Source organism: Narcine bancroftii, chromosome 5, assembly GCF_036971445.1.
Source record: "Narcine bancroftii isolate sNarBan1 chromosome 5, sNarBan1.hap1, whole genome shotgun sequence".
Taxonomy (NCBI): Eukaryota; Metazoa; Chordata; class Chondrichthyes; order Torpediniformes; family Narcinidae; genus Narcine; species Narcine bancroftii.
In genome coordinates this window covers 83,007,504-83,026,647 of record NC_091473.1, presented here as the reverse complement: position 1 = coordinate 83,026,647, position 19,144 = coordinate 83,007,504, and the positions used below count along the sequence as shown (strand labels likewise).

At 41.6% G+C, this 19,144-nt stretch overlaps 1 protein-coding gene across 1 annotated transcript in view; it reads left to right on the top strand.

Annotated features, from left to right (window-relative positions):
- The first annotated feature begins 615 nt into the window (after nucleotides 1-615).
- Nucleotides 616-19,144, top strand: part of LOC138763631 (KN motif and ankyrin repeat domain-containing protein 4-like) — a 71,098-nt gene continuing 52,569 nt past the window's right edge. Inside the window, exon 1 of the mRNA XM_069938111.1 lies at nucleotides 616-897. The gene's annotated coding sequence lies outside the window, so the exon portion shown is untranslated. The remainder of the gene's footprint in view (nucleotides 898-19,144) is intronic.

Here is a 19,144-nt window from a genome sequence, read left to right as displayed (position 1 = left end):
GGAGCCTTGTTGCTGTTTTCTCCTTTTCCTCTCCTGCAGTCCTTTTAAAAGCTCGGATTGAATCTGCTTTCACTTTGCCTTTATTTCTCCTTTAGTCTATTTGCACCTCTGTTTCTCGATCCTTTTAATAGGAACTTTGTAATATTGGACATGTTCTTCCTCCCAAAATGTCTTTGCATTAGGTTTTCATTTACCAGATGTTTATCCATTTCATTGGTCTGTCCATGTCTCCTTGAAGCCTATCATTGCCCTTCCGGCTCTGTTTTATGTCATGACTCCCTGATGTACTCCCTGATTGCTGTCCTCCGGTAATTTCTGTGTTTCTTATTTCATTTTCCACTCAGCCTGGCTACAGTGGCTGACTCTGAGTTATTTAATTTATTTTTCCTTGCCCTGAAGTTGCTGCAAAGTTTAAACATAGTCCGAGCAGAAACAAATTAAAATGGCGCTTTCAAAGAATTAAACATTACCTTTCTGATTTGTGTTCCTGAATGTTATACTGCATTATACATTTAGTTAAATTTAGCTACATTTCACTGAACTAATATTTGAATATGTTTTAATCATTAAATGTTTCTACATGTTTGAGCAATTGGGGGAGGCGGTGGGTAGCTGTGAAACTGAAGGAATAGCTCTGCTGTTAAACTTTAGGGAAGTAGCTTTTTTTTCCCACTTCCATGGTGCAGTTGAGAAAGAAATGAATTCAGAAGGACAGTGGGTGTCAGAGAAGAAGGACGTTGAAGAATGCAAAAGCAGGTTAGAGAAGGGGAATGCTTGCAAGACTTGAAAGAAAAGCTGCCATTGGAAAAAGTTGGTACTAGCTGACAGCACAATGGAAAGTGTTCATACACGAGTACGTGAGTCAAATAAACCATAAAACTGAAGCAAGTTAGCAAGGTAAGAAAAATAATTTTAAAAATATATGCTGGCATTTTGACATTGAAAATCAATTTTCATGCCATGAGAGTGAACCTATCATGTGCCCCAGGTTAAAGTAGATGTGGCCCCATGTAATGCGTGTTGAAAGAACCAAAGACTTGTTGATCCAAACCAAGGCTTTTATTAACTAAAAGACTGGAGCATATCACAAGTAGGTCGACCAGTCCAGAATGACCTGGTCTGGCTAGGAGCAATCCTTTAAGATCTGCCAGTATGGGTACATTCTCAGCCAATCACAGTCATCCTACACTATAATCTGTACGTATACACATTGGTGATAGAATCTGTACTATCACACCCCAATACTTTGCATGGTTGTTTGAGTCTCAGTTCTCTCTGAAGTGGCTTAGAAATTACAGATGGACAAACTTTATTGGGGGAATTAGAGACTGATATAAAATGAAGCCATGTCAGGTTATCAAGGTGATACAAAATGGAAACAGAAGCCCAGCTGCAAAGATTATGATTATAATTACACAGCATTAAGAAGTACAATACCAGTTTTGATACATGCTGTGATGTTCATTTGCTGCTAAATCTCGCATCAGCCATGAGAGATTACGCTAATGATGCAGCTTTTCAAGGTGCACACAAGGTGCATTCTTCACTGATGCTTCAAGAATATGACTTTTATAGGAGTGGGGAAAGAAAATGCTTCCAAGGTCTGAACAGAAAGCTGAAGAACATTTGCAACATAAAGTATGTTATTTGCCATAGGGACACCCTTAAGAGGTACAGTCAAACCCTCTTGCCCCTTAGGAATTCACTGGTTCCCTTCTGGTTGCCAGGAACATCTACGTAAGGGGATACTATATATTCTCGTGTAATAGTCAATCCTGAGTAATAGTTGACCCCCCCCCCTTCTTTTAGCCCCAAAATCACGTTTCTATGTGACCTGTGTAAAAGTTGACCCCCTATTTTTGGCCCCAAATGCATGACCATCCAGGTACCAGACATCCCAACATCAATTCCTCACTCCAACCACCTGCTCATCCAAGCTCCTGATGCCCCGACCATGGATCTTCCACCCAGCTGCCTACCGGAGCTCCCGATGACCTGACTGTGGTCCTCGCCCTGGACACTCACCAACCAGAGCTCCCAACAGCCCAACCATGAACCCTTACCCTGGCCACCCACCCATCGGAGCTCCCAATGCCCTGACTATGAACTCTCGCCTCGGCTGCCCACCTATCCGAGTTATTGATGCCTTGCCCACAGACTCTCTCCTTGGCCCGGTCGTCCACCTATCCAAACTCCCAACACCCCGAACGCAAACTTATCACCCAGTCCCAGCCATCTGACTTCCTGGTGGCTTGAATTATGCAGATACGGCGGTCAAAAGTATGACTCATGTAAAAGTCGACCCCTCCCAAACTTGACCCGAAAATTTGGTCCAAAAAAACACTATTAGACGAGTATACATGGTAATATTGTGCGAGTACTTCCGATGAGCCATTTGGGGAAATTCTCAGTAGAGACAGATTCCTGTGTCTTTCCTGAGCAGCAGCAATGATCAAGGATCAACACCACCCAGCACACACTCCGTTCTCATCAGGAAGGAGGTATAGGTGCTACAAGACTCACATCACCAGGTTCAGGAACAACTGCTTCCCCTCCACCATCAGACTCCTCGAATACAAACTCAATCAGGAATTCATTGAAGGACACTTATTGTGCACTTTATTGATTTTTTAAATTCTCTCTGTATTGCTCAGTCAGTTTATTTACATTAAACATGTTTACATGGCATGTATATGCTGTGTACAGTTTTTTGCACTACCAGTTAGTGGTAATTCTACCTCACCTGCAAAAAAAGAATCTCAGGGTTGTATGGGATGTCATGTATGTACTCTGATAATAAATCTAAAATCTCTCCTGTGCACTGAAGAAAAAGTAGAATCCTTTTCCACCTGAGTGTGTGCACGGGGTAACCTTCCTGATGTATCATTGAGCAGCAAGTGGTGAGATATGGCAGAAAGCAGCAGAAGCTGCTTGAGCTCGAAAGTGGTAAGTGTCTGTGACTCATCCAGGTCTACATTTATGACCTGTAGTTGAGAGTGCAGGAAGACACCAATCTCAGAGTAGATCCACCAAGATGTTGCCTGAGTGAAACATTTAGACTTGGTTTGGAGCATGGACCTCATTGAGCATGTGCAAAATTATGAGGGGTGAGTAAAGTCTCCCCTGATAGATGTCAAAGAGTGGACAGTATTGATTTAAGGAAAAGGTCAACACATTTGAGCAGATTTACATCAGAATTTTTTCACATGGAGGATGATTGAAATCTGGAACATGTTTCCAGAGCAGCTGGTGGAGGTGAGCACTCTCACACCATTTACAAAGTATTTAGATGAGTATTTGAAATGCATGGCATAGAAGGTTCCAGCCTATATTTTGAAAATGGGCTAAGTACTCAATGAACACATGGATGCTGTGAACTGAAGAGTCTGTTATTGTTCTGTATGGTTTTATTGATACAACAAAAGTGATCTGGATGGAACTTGCTATGAGGGCATTGCCTTCGAGTATGGACTTGGGTCCCTTAAACACTCAGAATGTGTAGGGTCTCAAGTGATGGCTACTTCTATGCCACCACTAAGATGGTTCCTATGGTTATTTTTTTTATCATTTATGGTCTATTGAAAGTCAACTTTTGAATTTGGAAAAGTTTGTGAAAATACAAATTAGACCTTGTCTTACGTCTGAGCTGTGTGTAGAGTAAGCATGCAGTAGCAGAGTGGACTGGATCAGCCTGGCACAAGAGAATGTTAGCATTGTTTCAAGGGAAACCAGTGAGTCAAAGTTGGGTATTTTATTAGTAAATTAAAACTCATTTATGAGACCAATTAAATTGAAAATTGAGTTAGGGGTGGCCACTGTGCATTAGACTATTGTTGAGATCATTGGGAGAGTAGTGGATATTTTCATTATCTCAATGAAAACATTATTTTTGTAGTCTAATGAATGTACCACTGGTAAATCAGAAATAGAGTTTCCTGCTGAAATTTCTTGAAAGAGACCCTGAAATCAGTGCTCCTTGTTAAACCTATTTTCAATTGCACAGTCCCGATTCTTTTTTGTGCTAAAAGAAATTCTTTGGGTTGGAGAGGAATCTGGCCAAAGTAATGATGGGTTGAATAAACAGTTACTTTCATTGTATTGCAATTCTGTGAAAATTGGGTATGCATAATTAATGAATCCAGTAAAGTTTGGGGACCAGATCTTTGACAAATAAGTTTCAATAAGCTACAACATTCCCATGCTCTAGTTTTTAAAAGTACTGCATGTAGCAAAACAACATTCTGTCCAGGAGAGTGCATTGAATTGGTCAGAAATATGTTTTCTTTATTTTGGGTTCTTAAAATAAGTTCAGTAATTCTTTCTCAAACAGTGAAATGAACAATAGCAATATTGATTCACTTTCACCATCAGTTCCATTTTGCCTGGCAACTAGAGGTTTAAATTGGTGTTGCTTCCTGTGTATGTGTATTTGTATGGGGTAGTGGATGGAGGTTGGCATCTACAAAACTGCACTCTGTGAGAGTCCGTGTCTCAGTATTTGCATACTAACAACTAGCTCTGGACTCTAGCAAAATTCTGGAAGAGAGCTCCACGATAGAAAAGTGTTGGAATTTAAAGCAGGCAACTCTGACTGGTTAACCTGAAGGTAGGTAGCTGAATTCTGAGTTTTCAACTGATACTCATTTAATACTGTTATATGTTAGGGACAAGTATTTACAGTGGAACATTTCTTGCAGCTTACCTAGTGTTAGGAGCCAATGTTAGATCCATAAGCATAATTCATTTCAGAATGGGTCATTCTTGGCAAGTTTGTGTAGAATGAGTTTAAAAATAACTGAGAAGGAGCTGGTGATAGAATAAATAAATAAGAATGTGAGTGAAGAAGTGGTGTTGAACTAAACAAGAAGACGGGGAGAAAAGGAGTCATCAGAGGAGAAGCAATTTCATTGTTTGAATTCAACAAAACTGAGGTAGACCAAGCACAAAAACAAAGCCTGCGAGGGAAAACAAGTGAAAATCAAGAAACCTGGATAAAAAAGAAAATTAAAATGGGGTTGGGCATATATAGAGTGAATCTGAAAGCCGTGATTGTAGTAAAAACACAGAAATACTAGAGGAACTCAGCAGGTCTAGCAACACCTCCCGCAAATTGGAGGACCAACATCTCGTATTCTGTCTGGGCACCCTCCAACTCAATTGCATTAATGACAACGTTACTTCCTCCCCCCCTTCTTTCCCTATGTCTCCTTTCCTCTAACTCTGACTCTTTCTCTCTTCCATTTTCTCACTTTCTCCTTTCCCCAGTTCTTCTTTCACATAGCCAAACCACCTCCCCAGTTAATTAGAACCATAGAATGCTACAGCGCAGAAAACAGGCCATTTGGCCCTTCTAGACTGTGCCAACCATTGTTTAGCTAGTCCCAATAACCTGCACCCTTTCCATGGCCCTCCAGATCTTTCCCATCCATATATCTATCCAATTTATTTTTAAAACTCAAGACTGTCTGCACCCACCACATCATATGACAGCTCATTCCACACTCCCACCATTTTCTGAGTGAAGTTCTCCTTAATTTCCCCCTAAACCTTTCACCCAAAAGCCATGTTCTCTCATATTTATCTCTCCCAATCTCAGTAGAAAGAGCCTATTCACATTTACTCTGTCTATACCTCTCATAATTTTGTAAACCTCTATCAAATCTCCCCTTAATCTTCTTCATTCCAGGGAATAAAGTCCTAACCTGTTTAATCTTTCTCTGTAACTCAACTCCTGAAGACCTGGCACATCTTAGTAAATCTTCCAAGATCTCCCAAGATCGTGTTATATGGCGAGCTCTCCACTGGCCATCGTGTCAGAGGTGCACCAAAGAAGAAGTACAAGGACTGCCTAAAGAAATCTCTTGGTGCCTGCCACATTGACCACCACCAGTGGGCTGATATCGCCTCAAACCGTGCATCTTGGCGCCTCACAGTTCGGCGGGCAGCAACCTCCTTTGAAGAAGACCGCAGAGCCCACCTCACTGACAAAAGACAAAGGAGGAAAAACCCAACACCCAACCCCAACCAACAAATTTTCCCCTGCAACCGCTGCAACCGTGTCTGCCTGTCCCGCATCGGACTTGTCAGCCACAAACGAGCCTGCAGCTGACGTGGACTTTTTACCCCCTCCATAAACCTTCGTCTGTGAAGCCAAGCCAAAGATGTAGATCACAGTAAGCACTGGCAAAGGTTTGGAATGTCAAGGGGTAATTATTTTTAAACACAGTAATAAAGAAGAAACACTCGTAACGTAAGAGGATGTGGGTGAGTTTCATAAGTTAGATTTTTCTTTATTTAATTGTGGGTAGATTTATGGGATAGACTTATCAACATTTGTCATTTTGGATTTCCAAATTATTATCTGGTTATTATTGTTTTTCAGTTTGTGGTAAATTTTAAATTCTTATTATTTATGCTCATTACACTTGTCATGCAGGGCCTGTGCTCCATTGGAAACTCTCCAAAATCTTATCACAGAAATTTCCATTATGGACCAAAGCACTTTCATAGGTTAAACCAGGGCTCGACTTGCACTGTGAATGGTCAGGCATAGAGAGTGTTCTGGAACAAGGAGCCTTGGGGTACAAGTACATCATTCCATATACATGGCTATGCAGGTAGACTTGGTGGTGACAAAGGCATTTGGTTTGCTTCATCTGCCAGGGCATCAAGTACAGAAACAGGGACATCATGTTGCAACTGTCCAAGATGTTGGCAAGATTGGACTTGGAGGATGGTGTGCAGTTTTGGTCATCCAATTTCAGGAAAGGATGCAGAAAAATAACATAAGAATATTTCAAGGACTGGTAGATTTGAATATTAAGGAGAGGCCTGATAGGCTGGGCCACCTTTACTCTGGAACATAGAAAGGTAAGGGGGGCCCTAAGAGGTTTATAAAATCATGAGGGGCTAGATGGTTCAATGGCAGAAGCAGGGATTATTGTAGTGTTCAAAAAACATTGGCATTTACACATATTGGAAAGGTTTAAGGGAATATGGACTGAACCCAGACAAATGAGACTCAAGTTATTACTCTCCCACCATTTCATGAGGTTTTCCACTTCTTCTCTGCAGTGTGATTCACCATTGTTGCTGATGAGGCCAACTACTGTTGGAGCTCGATCTGACATTGGAGTTGTGGGTCAGTGTATAAACAAGAGCGAGCTGAGCACACAGCCTGAGGTGCGCCAGTGTTCAGTGTGATGGTGCTCAAAGTTTTCTTGCCAGCCCAGACAAACTGTGGTCTTTCCATTACAAAGTCTAGAATACAGTGTTCAGACCCAGTGAGGACAGATTCTCCACAAGCTTCTGGGATAGGATTGTATTAAACGCCGAGTTTAAGTCAGTGAATAGCAACCTGCCAAATGAGGCATTGTTCTCCAGGTAAGACAGGAAGGGGTGGGGGAAATAAGGCTATAACATCATCAGTGGAACAGTTCCATCTGTTGGTGAATTGAAATGGGTCCATTGTCTCTGGGAGCTGTGCTTTGATGCATTCCATCACCAAACACTCTAAGCATTTCTTAATGGTTGAGGTCAGTGCCACTGGGTGGTCATCATTGAAGCCTGTTTGGTACTGGGATAACGGTACTGTCTTGAAACCTGTGGGGACAATGGACTACAGCAATGACATGCTGAAGATGTCCGCAAGGACCTCCATCAGTTGGTCTGCACAATCCTTCAGTGCTAGATTGTCTGGTCCCACTGCCTTGTGTGGGTTCACCTTGTATAAGGTTCTCCTCACCTCAGCTGTGACTGTACAAGGGGCCCGTCCATCAGGGGGAGATGGAGCTTTCTTTGGTGTTAGCATGTCATCTCGTCAAACCACGTGTAAAAAATGTTCAGTCTGTGTGGAAGGGAGGCATTGTTGTCTTTGTCGCCCAAGGTTGTCTTGTGGTCTGTTATAGTTTTGATCCCTTAGCATATGCACCTCGTGTTGCTGGTGTCGCACACCAAATCTTTTGTGCGTAACCACACTTTGGCTTCTAGATTGCATGCGACAGTTCAGCCCTAGTTGATCTTAGTGCCACCTTGTCTTCTGTCTTGAAGGTAGCATCACGGGCTCTGAGAAGTGCACAGACCTCTGCATCTTCCCTTTTGAATGGTCTTCCCTGCATCCTCTACAGATGAGTTCACAATATGTTCAATGATCTTTTGATATAACTGTTCATAAAATTAATTCAAGTGTCTCGTTAGATATACACTATTTAAACCAGGAGTGATGTGCAAGAGAAACTATTCTTCACATCGGGCAGTTCCAACCAGAGAATGTACTGTGTCTTAAAACCTAACTTGCAGCACCATCTTAAAATCTAGATGCAAGACTTCAAACATAATTTTTTTTAATTTTCGATCAATAGTCACTATTTTCTGCCACAATATAACCCATTGCATCATTGTTTTGCATCATCCCATAAACTTACAATTGCTTGCTTGCACTAGTCACCCTTGCAGCTCTGGAATTTCAGCATCAGGATGCATTGGCTCTTGTCAGTGTCTAAGGAACTCTGACCACATTTGGAAGATCAAACTTGAAGGCAGAGTGCATGGATGCATGGTAAGATACTTAACAATGTGGAAAAACAGTGGGACCTTGTGTTCAACCTCATAGATCTCTCAAGGTTGCTATGCAAGTTGATAGGATAGTTATGTAGGCCTGGGATGCTGGACTTCATTCGTTGGATTGAGTTCAGAGCTGTGGGGTGATGTTGCAGCTCTATAAATGTGGTGAGGCAACACTTAGAATATTGTGTTCATTTTCTGGTCACCTCATTTCAGGAAGGAAGTGGAAGCTATGGAGAAGGTGCTGAGGAGATTTACCAGGATGCTGCCTGGATTGGAAAATGTGTCTATAAGGGAAAGTTAACAGAGGTCAGGCTTTTCCCTTTGGAACATAAAAGGATGAGAGGTGACTTAATAGAGGAATACAAGATAATGAATGGTATAGATAAGGTAGACAGCCAGCACCATTTGGCCAGGCAGGAGCACCGAATACCAGAGGACATCTGTACTAAGTGAAGGAAGGAAAGTTTAGGCGAGAAGTCCAGGGTAAGTTTTTTTTTACACAGAGAATTGTAGGTGCCTGGAATGCATTGCCAGGGGTGGAACAGTAGTGACATTTAAGAGACTATTAAGCAGGCACATAAGTGAAAGAAAAATAGAGAATTATGAGGTAGGGGAGGTTGAGTTTTTGGTAGGTATAGGTTGGCACAACATTATGGGCTGAAGGGCCTGTACTATGCTGTAACATTCTATGATACAGTACCAAACTAAATGTTTGTACTGCAGTATTAGATAGGGACCCTTCTAAGGTTAGTCCTTAGTTACTTTTCTTCTGACCTTTCTCCAAATTTTGCTAATCCATCTCCCCAAGCCCCCAATAATCCTTTCAACTGTCCCAAACTCAAAGACCCCTCAGGCCCTTCAAATTCCTGGTTGTGTTTTCAATTTCCAAACCATTTTCCATGATCTTCAGCCATAATTCCAGCCCCTACCAACAGTACCCTCCTCAACGAGCCAAAGCCATCCAAGTGACTAAATGAGAAATATCACATTTTGAAAAGAGTTTCAACCATCTTATCTGTGAATGCCAAATGTTGCAAGCCTCTTTTCTGCTCATCTTCCCCATGCAAGAGGGAATCTGTTTTTTTTCTACCATAATTTAGAAGCAAAACTTAAAATATGGCATGATGTTGTCTTTTCATAATGGTGAGAGTCGCTGCTGTGGATGTTCTCCTGAATGTGATTCTCCTCACTTAGTTGAAACCAATATGCTGATGGAATGTGTGTTCCTGGGAAGAATTAAGAAGGTTTGGATAGCTGTGGTGATGATAGAATATTTTTGGATATTTGTTTGTGCTCATTGAGTGAAAACCTTTAATCTGCTTATATTTTAAAGACTGGCATTGTAAAAGTCAGGCCCTATGCTCACATGGAAGAAGCATACTCCCAGCTGCATGCATAATGAATTCCTTCTCAGAAGTAAAGAAGCAGTTAAATTATTTTGAACTTTTTATACAAAAAAAGCTTACTTATGCTACATCCCAGGTTAATAACACAAAGCAGAACTAAATAGATCTCCAGAGAAGTAAATAATGTTTTGAGACCACCAATCTCTGTACAATGCATTTGTGAGGGTTTATAAATGAGTGATTGCTGAAGACTCTATAAGAAGAGAGCAAAACATTATCATGTTTTTTTTTTATTTGCCTTAACCTCAGCCCCCACTGACCAATATTTGTCTGTCTTGACCTTAAATATATTCAATAATTCAGTTCCATATGCTCTCCAGGATTTAAAATTCTAATAATGCTCAATCCTCAGAGAGAAGAAATTGTTCAGCATTTACACTTTCACTTCTGGAAGCAATGCCTTGTTCGTTGACTTTGCCCTACAAGACCAAATGTCTTTTCAACTTCTAAGATGGCGTTCTCTCAGGTTCTATCTTTTCAATAAACTTTTATTTTCCTAAATGCCAGTGAGTGTATCCTTAGTCTGCTCAACTTTTCTTCATACATTAGTCCCTTCATTTCAGGAATCAACCTGGTGAGCCTTCTTGGAACTGTTACCAATGCACTTTTCAGACCTCACAGCAAGAATGGCCACTTGCAAAATCACCACTAATGGAGAGAAATCTGTGTACAGACAAAGACATTGTTTTTCCCTGATGCCACTATTTGTACAGCTTATCTTGTGAAATATTTATGATTGGCGCACCACCAAAAGATGAAAAGTAGTTTAAAGGACACACATTGTGTTCTAAAAATATTCGAGCATAAGAATTAGAACTATGGATTAGAAGTACAGATAGGCCATTTGGTCCCTTGTACCTATTCTATCATTCAAGAAGATCATTCCTGATCATTTTCTTCAATATCACTTTCCTGCACGGATCGAGTTCATTCTGTGATTTTCTTTGTATTCAAAAATCTATTGATATTTATCTTGAACATGTTGAGCGTCTGAGACTTCACAGTTGGTAGAGAATTGCAAATATTCCTCATCTCACGGAGAGAAAGAATTCTAATTTCTGACCTGAATGGCTACCCTTTAATTTGAGACTGTGACTCCTGGTTCAAGATCCCTTAGCCAAGAAAACCTTATTTCACAAAATGATAGAAGAACTCAGCAGGTTAGGCACAATCCTTGGAAGGCAACAGATAATCAACATTTTGGGCTCAAAACTTCCTATGATGAAGACCGTTTGCTTTTCTATTTGTATGCTATATTTGTATGTTTCATTTATGTGTTTAAAAGGAATCAGCTTACATTTTCTTACCATTGATTAAATGTTTCACTTGTCTATTCTCTCTACTGAAGCGGATAGCCTTCTATTTTTATACATGAAATTCCATTGCTCGTTCATAGTCTGTCCATAATGTCCTGAAGTTTCTCTGCACATTTCCTAATCCATACTGCTACCCATCTTAGTATTTTCAAAAGATGTTGATATATTACACTCAGTCCCCACATCAAAATCATTGATGCATATTGAAAACAAATGGGACCCAAGATCCATCTCTGCACCACCTTACAGATTCCAATCTAAAATGACCTGTCTATTCTTGCTTTTATGTTTTATATTATCAGTCAACACTATTATATTCCCTTCAATCCAGATCATTCTAATGATTTTTATTAAAAACACATTACTGGAGAAACTCGGCATGTCAAACAGCATACTTTATATAGCAAAGATAAAAATACAAAACCAATGTTTTGGGCTTAAGCAAAACGTATGAGCAAAATATAGGCATATGCCTGAATAAAATGGTGGGGATGAGGGCAGGGGGAGGAGCACAGGCCCACAGGTGAGGTAATAAGAGGATAAGGGAGGGAGGGCACAACAGCAAATGGGGAGGAAGGATGATTCTGTGAATGGAGAGGGAAGGGAGGGAAGAACTGGAAGAAAGGAGACAATGAGATAGGGAACAAGGGGAGAACAGGGAATGGTCTAGCAGAAACCAGAGAAGTCAACGTTAATGCCATCTGGTTGGAGAGTGTCCAGATGGAATGTTAGGTGTTTCTCCGCCAATTTACAGGTTGCCTTGGTTTGGCAGTGCATGACACCAATGATAAACATGTTGGTGTTGCACTAGGGAGCAGAATTGAAATAGTTGGCCGCTGGGAGAACCCTGTCATTAATGTGGGCAGAGCAAAAGCGCTCAGCAAAGTGATCTCCCAGTCTGTGTCTAGTCCCTCCAATGTAAAGAAGGCAACATCGAGAACATTGGATACAGATTTACAAGTAAAGCGTGCTTCACTTGGAAAGACTGTTTAGGGCACAAAATGATGATGGAGGAGGAGGTGTGGGCGCAGGAGTGGCACTTCCTGTGGTCACGGGGAAGGTGCCACGGGAGCAATTAGTGGGAATGGATGAATCGACGAGGGAGTTGCAAAGGGAGCAGATCCTACGTAAGGCGGAGAGGGGAAGGTGATTGGATCATGTAGGTGACAGAAATTGCAGAGGATAATGTATTGGATGCAGAGGCTGGTGAATTGGTGTGTGAGGACAAGGGGAAATCCTGCATTTGTTGTGTTTAGGGGCTGAGGGAGCCAAGGTAGATGTGCAGGAAATGGAGATGTGGGTAAGGGCTGTCTTGATGATGGTAGATGATACCACATTTTTTTGAAGGAGGACATCACGCCTGATCTATACTGGAAAACCTCATCTTGGGAGCAGGTATGATGGAGACAGAGGAATTGAGAGAAGGAATAGAATCCTTACAGGGCACTGGATGTGAAGAAATGTAGTTGAGGTAATTGTGGGAGTTGGTAGATTTGTAAAAAATGTCCATATAATATGTCAAGAAAGGGGATGAGTGTCGCCAGAGATGGCCCAAGTGAATTTGAGGTCAGGGTGAAAGTTAACAGCAAAGTGAATAAAGTTGATAAGCACATCATGGGTGCACAAGACAGCATCAATGTAATCATCAATGCAATGGATTATTCCAGAAAGCCAACAAAAAGGCAATCTTAGCGAGACGCATGCAAATACCCATGGGTACTCCTTTGACTTGGAGAAAGTAAAATGAGTCATAGGAGAGGTTATTAAGGATGAGAATAAGTTTTGCCAGGCAGTGGAGGGAGACTGTTTCGGTCTGTTGTTAAGAAAGAAATGAAGGCTTTGAGACCTTTTGTTTGGGGGATAGAGGTGTGGAGAGATTGGATGTCTATAGTGAAAATGAAATGGTCAACTTCAGGGAATGGGAAGTTATTGAAGAGATGGAGAACGTGAGATATTGTGGATGAAGGTTGAGAGGTACTGGACCAGGGGAGAAAAAATGGAGTCAAAGTAAGATGATGCTAGTTTGGTGGGGCAGATTGCAGGAGATGGACCAAGTGAAATTTGCCTCACTGTCATGACCTGCAAAATCTAGGTCAATGATTTAAATCGCAACAAAACACAAAAGCATAAAATATGAGCTGGAATATATCATTCATTCCCTAGAGCTTACTCCACCATTCAATGTGATCATGCCGGATCCTCTGTCTCAATCTCCACCATACCTCATACTGCCTTTTGTGCCTAGAAATTTATCTTCTCCTTAAATGTATTCAGCAACTACTCAATCTGGTGATATGACCACCAGCCTACTGCAGGGGGCGATCTCTACCTGAGGAAGACCACCTAAGGGGCTGACTCCACCTGGCCTGCTGTCAATCAGCCAACCCGAATATAAACCTGAGCGGCCCCTCCCTGAGCCAGTCACACAGGAGCCAATGAAGCATGAACTGGTGTTCAGACTTTTATCTGAATAAAGTCTGAGTACAGTCTTTTGAGTTTTGAGCTTGTTTGCTGCTACCTCAGTGCACCACACTCTCTGAGTGAAGAGATTTCTCACCATCTCAGCCCTAACTCCCTTACCCCAGGTTATCTGCTCATGATACAAGCATGAATGCATTTGCTTGCACATAAAGCAAAGAATGGCTGCCCAAAGACTGTTTTGCAATACACACACTGGCTATCCAAAGTTTAAAACACAGCTGCACCCTTCAAGTGCATTGTTTGTTCATAACCCAAGGCAAGTGAGAATGGAAAGAGGTCATCATCAGTCAATTTTCTCTCCAGTGGCAGTACAAAGAAAACTTGCTGCTGCTCTATTTCACTGTTTACTTTGGTGGGTTGAAGATCTGTGGGTCAGGTATAACTTGTACTTTAACTCTTTGGATATTTTCTATGTTAGCAAATAATATTTGACACTGTCAACATCAAGAGATGAGTTTTGTAGAGGAAGGATGTTAGGAAGGTAGGGTTTGGGAATTTCAATTAATTTCTAGAGGAGCTAAAGCCTTATTCCGGTGCTTGTGTGGTTTTAAAAAAATACAAGGGTTCCATGAATACTGCAATTGGTCTCTTGCAACCTTGGACAGTTTGGGGAGATTATTCAGAAAGGGAGGAGATCACTGAAGGACTTGGACATTAGAGGGAGAAGTTTAAGGTTTTGTGTGGCTTTGTTAAACCAGTTCTCAAGGCAGATGAGCAAGCTAACTAAAGGCAAGGGGTGAATGAATCTTGCTGTATATTCTGATATAGGAAGCAGAGTTTTGCTGGAGGGGTGGGAGGCTGATTGGCAATACATAATCAGATCAACAGGGTGGGGACTTTCAGGAATAGATGAGATGAAATAGGATGGGGACAGTTTTAATAGGTCTGAAAAGGTGATCTTAATCATAATGGGGATATGCTCAGGGCTCATTGTGGTGTTAGAGATGACATCAGAACTATAAAAATTCTGACTTGGGTGCTGAGAATTCCCCAATATCTAAGAAACAGAATTTGTGGAACAAGGCAGTTGCTTTGAACTTCAAAAATTATATTGGAAGAAAAAAGTCAACACATTTCATCCTGCAAGCAATCTTAAGTATGAGACAAAAGGATTTGATCCAGGAGTGTGGGGCTTTGCTTGTACAAACATGAAAACTGCAGCTTGCTTACAGATGTTTCTGTTGGCCAGCATGTAACTGGGATTTTGGAAGGAATCACAGTTCATTTCTTAAGAGATACCAAACATTGGTGGGGGTGGGGGGGGGGGGTAAAATTTAAAAAAAAGAGATGCTAAACATTGATACAGCCATGGAAAGAGGTTGAGTGAAAGATGGAACCAAGTGGCTGGATAAAAATTGGGAGGCATTAGACTGGAAGGCTTGAGTTGTAAGTAGGGATTGGAGAGGCTGGGACTGTTTTCCTTTGACAGAAGGAGGCTGGGGACAGATTTTGTAAAGATGTATGAAAGGCATAGAAAAGGGCAGATGAATGTTTCCCATGGTAGGGGATTCTAAAAATAGAAAGCATAGATTTTGAGGTAAGAGGGTAAATATTGAGGGTAAAGAGAGAAACTGAAGAGTAGGTTTTTTCCCCACACAGAGGCTGGTGAGTATATGAATTGAACTTCCAGAGGTGAGGACAATTACAACTTTAAAAGACATTTTGACAGGTACATAAAATAGTTTAGTGTGATGAGGGCCCAATGCAGGCAAATTGAAATAGCTTAGATATTCATATTGATTGGTATGGATGAGTTGGGCTGAAGTGCCTCTTCCATGTTGTATATAGTAAGCAAACCAAGGGCTGAGGCAAGTGGTGCCTGTAATAGATGGTGGTTTACCTTTGTCACTATAATATAGATTTTATTTGGCTTTTGATAAGAACCATTTTGTCAATGTGGCAGGTATTGGCAACCAGAATGGGGAGAGTGTATTTCAGGAAGGTAGACATGAGAGGGCTGATAGATTCAAGGATGTGGAACGTAAAAAAGCAATTTTTTTTGTGATGATGTTTTGACGAGGTCAGGTCCAATTGAGAGCATCTTAATATTTTATTTGGTTCAACCAAAGCTCTTGATGATCATGCATTCAAATCATTGAAGAAATGCAAAAGAGATCTATGGTGGAAGGATGGCCAGAGTGTGTGGGAGTGATGATTTCTTTTGGGACCAGGATACCCAAGGTATGAAGTTTCGGAGCAAATCAAACAAAATGGTAATCAGTGGAGATTTTGAAAGTGCTATAATCAATTAAGTGGGAGGGAATTGTTCCATGGCTAATAATCAGAAAAAGTAGAATGAGAGGAAAAAATGATAATGGAGAGTGATGAGATCAAAAGTTTGTTTATCTATGATTGAAGCCCTGTGAATGAGCTGTCAATGCATTGTGAAAGTGGGCGGAGAGAATTTATCTAAAGGACAAGATCATGGATGGAAAGAAGGTCTTTGAACTTTAAGTAAGATGGAAGTTAATCTCAATTAATCATTTACTTTCAATGCCAGTTAATGAGAAACAATATCAGATGAGTTGCAACACCTTTTTTACCACATTTTATTCCCCCCCCCCACCCCCCGCATATCGGTTGTTCTTCACTGCACTCTGAAAGTTTATCTACAGCTGTCAACCAACCAAAGCGAAGAACAAGTGATCACAGTTCATTTGACAATAAAGGGCATCACAACTTCACCAAACCCATGCTATTTCAGCTTTGGTGACTTGGTACCAGGTTAGAACACAGGTCCTTTCAGATTCTTCTTCCTCTGTATGGTACCAGGTGAGAACACAAGTCCTTTCAGATTCATCTTCCTCTGTATGGTGCCAGGTGAGAACACAAGTCCTTTCAGATTCATCTTCCTCTGTATGGTACCAGGTGAGAACACAGGTCCTTTCAGATTCATCTTCCTCTGTATGGTACCAGGTTAGAACTCAGGTCCTTTCAGATTCATCTTCCTTCCTCTGTATGGTACCAGGTTAGAACACAGGTCCTTTCAGATTCATCTTCCTCTGTATTTTCAGCATTGTTGTTGAGCCTGGTGGGGGAGAGGTATTGCTGGAGTTGGGTTACAGTACTGTCTGCTGTCTTGTTCAGTGGACATGCTGATTTTATTTTTCAAAAAAATGATTGGTTCTAATTGTCAAGTTTTCTTATCGTATGAGCAAAGGATTTCAAAGCATCCCAAAATCATAAGGAATAACTAAATTGGAAAGATGGTGGGGGGGGGGGGGGGGCGGTGGGTGCGCGTTCATGAATGAGGATGGATTGAGCTATATGAATTCTCTGGACTTTTGAAGAGCGGGAGGAGGTCTTATTGAAAAACTTTGTGACTCAAAAGGCTGGAAGCAGGAATGATATTTCTCTGGCAGAAGAGACTAGAACCAGGGGTCAGTCTCTGAATTTGAGGCAAACCATTTAAGGCAGAGGTAAAGTCAAATGTCTTCACACAAGATGATGGTTGATCGTTAGAAATCTCGACTCCAGAAGTCTATGGATGCTCAATTGTTATGTTCATTCAAAATGGATTTATAGATATTGAGAGAATTGTGGAATATGGGAATAAGACCGAAAAAATGGTGTGAAAATATCTTGTTGAATATCATGGCAGGTTGAAAAGACTAAATGACCTACTCTTGCTCTTATTTCACTTGTTCTGATCGACTGGTGGTTATGTTTAAAAATTGGATACACAGTCAGAACCAGCTGACTCTGACGCATAGGGGAGCATAGTTAAAGCATGACTTTATCCTCATTTCAGTGAAGAATTCTAATTTCAGCTAAAGATTTTTGATTACTGAGCCATGAGAGAAAAAAAATGGCGGCACTGCATGAGCTGCTGTAACAGCAGTGTTGCCTCTGGTGTAGAGAGCGAGGAGCGGAGCCACAGCGCTCCCCTGCAGATTCCTACTGTCCATTCCTACTATCAACATTTTAAGTTGCCTGTTAAAGGAGCCAACAGTGATTTATTTTAAAATCCTCGGCCGCAGGATCTGGGCCCAAAGTGGCGGCGCCTCTGCTGGCAGTGGCCTCGAGGGGTTGCAGACTCGGGGAAAGCAGGGTACCAGAAAACCCATTTGAGAAGGAGAAGCAGAGGAGATGACCCTATGAGACGGTGGCCACAACAGTGGACCAGTGAAGGTCTCTGCAAATGAAGAACCAACAGACAGAGAGGGGTTGATGACTCGAGGTGATGGATTGCTGGAGACCGGCTCAAGGTTGGCTGACAGGGTAGCAGGTATCGGAACTGGGATGCAAGAGGGTGCGTTGAGTGGGAGGGGGCCCCCCCAAGCACTGAAGTTTTCCTAATCATGTCAGAGGTTTGGATTCGGGGCCTGAGTTGTCAATGATGTCTGCGGATGCAAAAGGGTATGGGAGTGCTGGAGGTGAATTCACGAGTGACTCTGACAGGACTCTCCTTTTCAGGGGTGCAGTGCTAATGTTTAGGTGCCGGAGCTCACCAAAAATGGGGACAAAGTGCCGGAGATGCCCAATGAGGTGCCAGAGTGGTGCTCCTGTGAGCTCCAGCAACACTGCATCCCTGCTCTTTTGCTTCTCTTTATCTGATTTTAAGGGGCACTGGGCAATTTCTACTGATGACGAATCTTTTTCTACCTTATGGCAAACTAAATTAAATTTTATGAAATATTGCATCCGTTTTATTACTTGGCAATAAAAGGATCTTGAAGAGTTATCCCTCACAATAGCCTTAGTTCAAGTTTATTGTTACATTATACCTGGTACAGTGAGAAGTGTTCTTCCACAAGCTATCTAGCAGGTTGTATTTAAAATGTATTCAGTTGTACCAAGTAGAAGGGCAAAATCACAGCTGTAGAGCTACAATGAAAAGATCCATTGTACTTAGCAAGGAGAGCAGGAGGACACTGCTCTGGGGATCTATAGGAATCCCTGGGCTGCAAGGAAGAAATAGTCTTTAAGCCAGTTGATTTCACACTCTTGAGCCTTCCTTCCAATGGGAGGAGGAAGAAGAGTGTCCAGGTCTGATGGGTGCTTCAGAATGTTATGTGCCATTGATCTGGGCAGGGGTGTAGGCTTTACTCCCCTTCCTGGTCTATAATCAGTTCCTTTGTCTTTATGATGTTGTGAAAGAGCATATTACCCCAACACCATGCCACTAGGTGCTCAATCTCCTTTCTATGTTTTATCTTATCATTATTTGATATCTGGCCAAAGACTCTGGTGTTTTCAGTGTGTGTGTGATGGATTGGAAGGGTATTTGACTCCACAGTTGAGATGCAGAGGGAGTGTAGTTGATGACTGAGGACTCATCCTTTTGAAGTGCTAGTTTTGTGTATGATCATAGAGGAATGTTACTCATATTCACCGATTGTGTGGTCTTTACAACATGAAGACAAGGATCCAGTA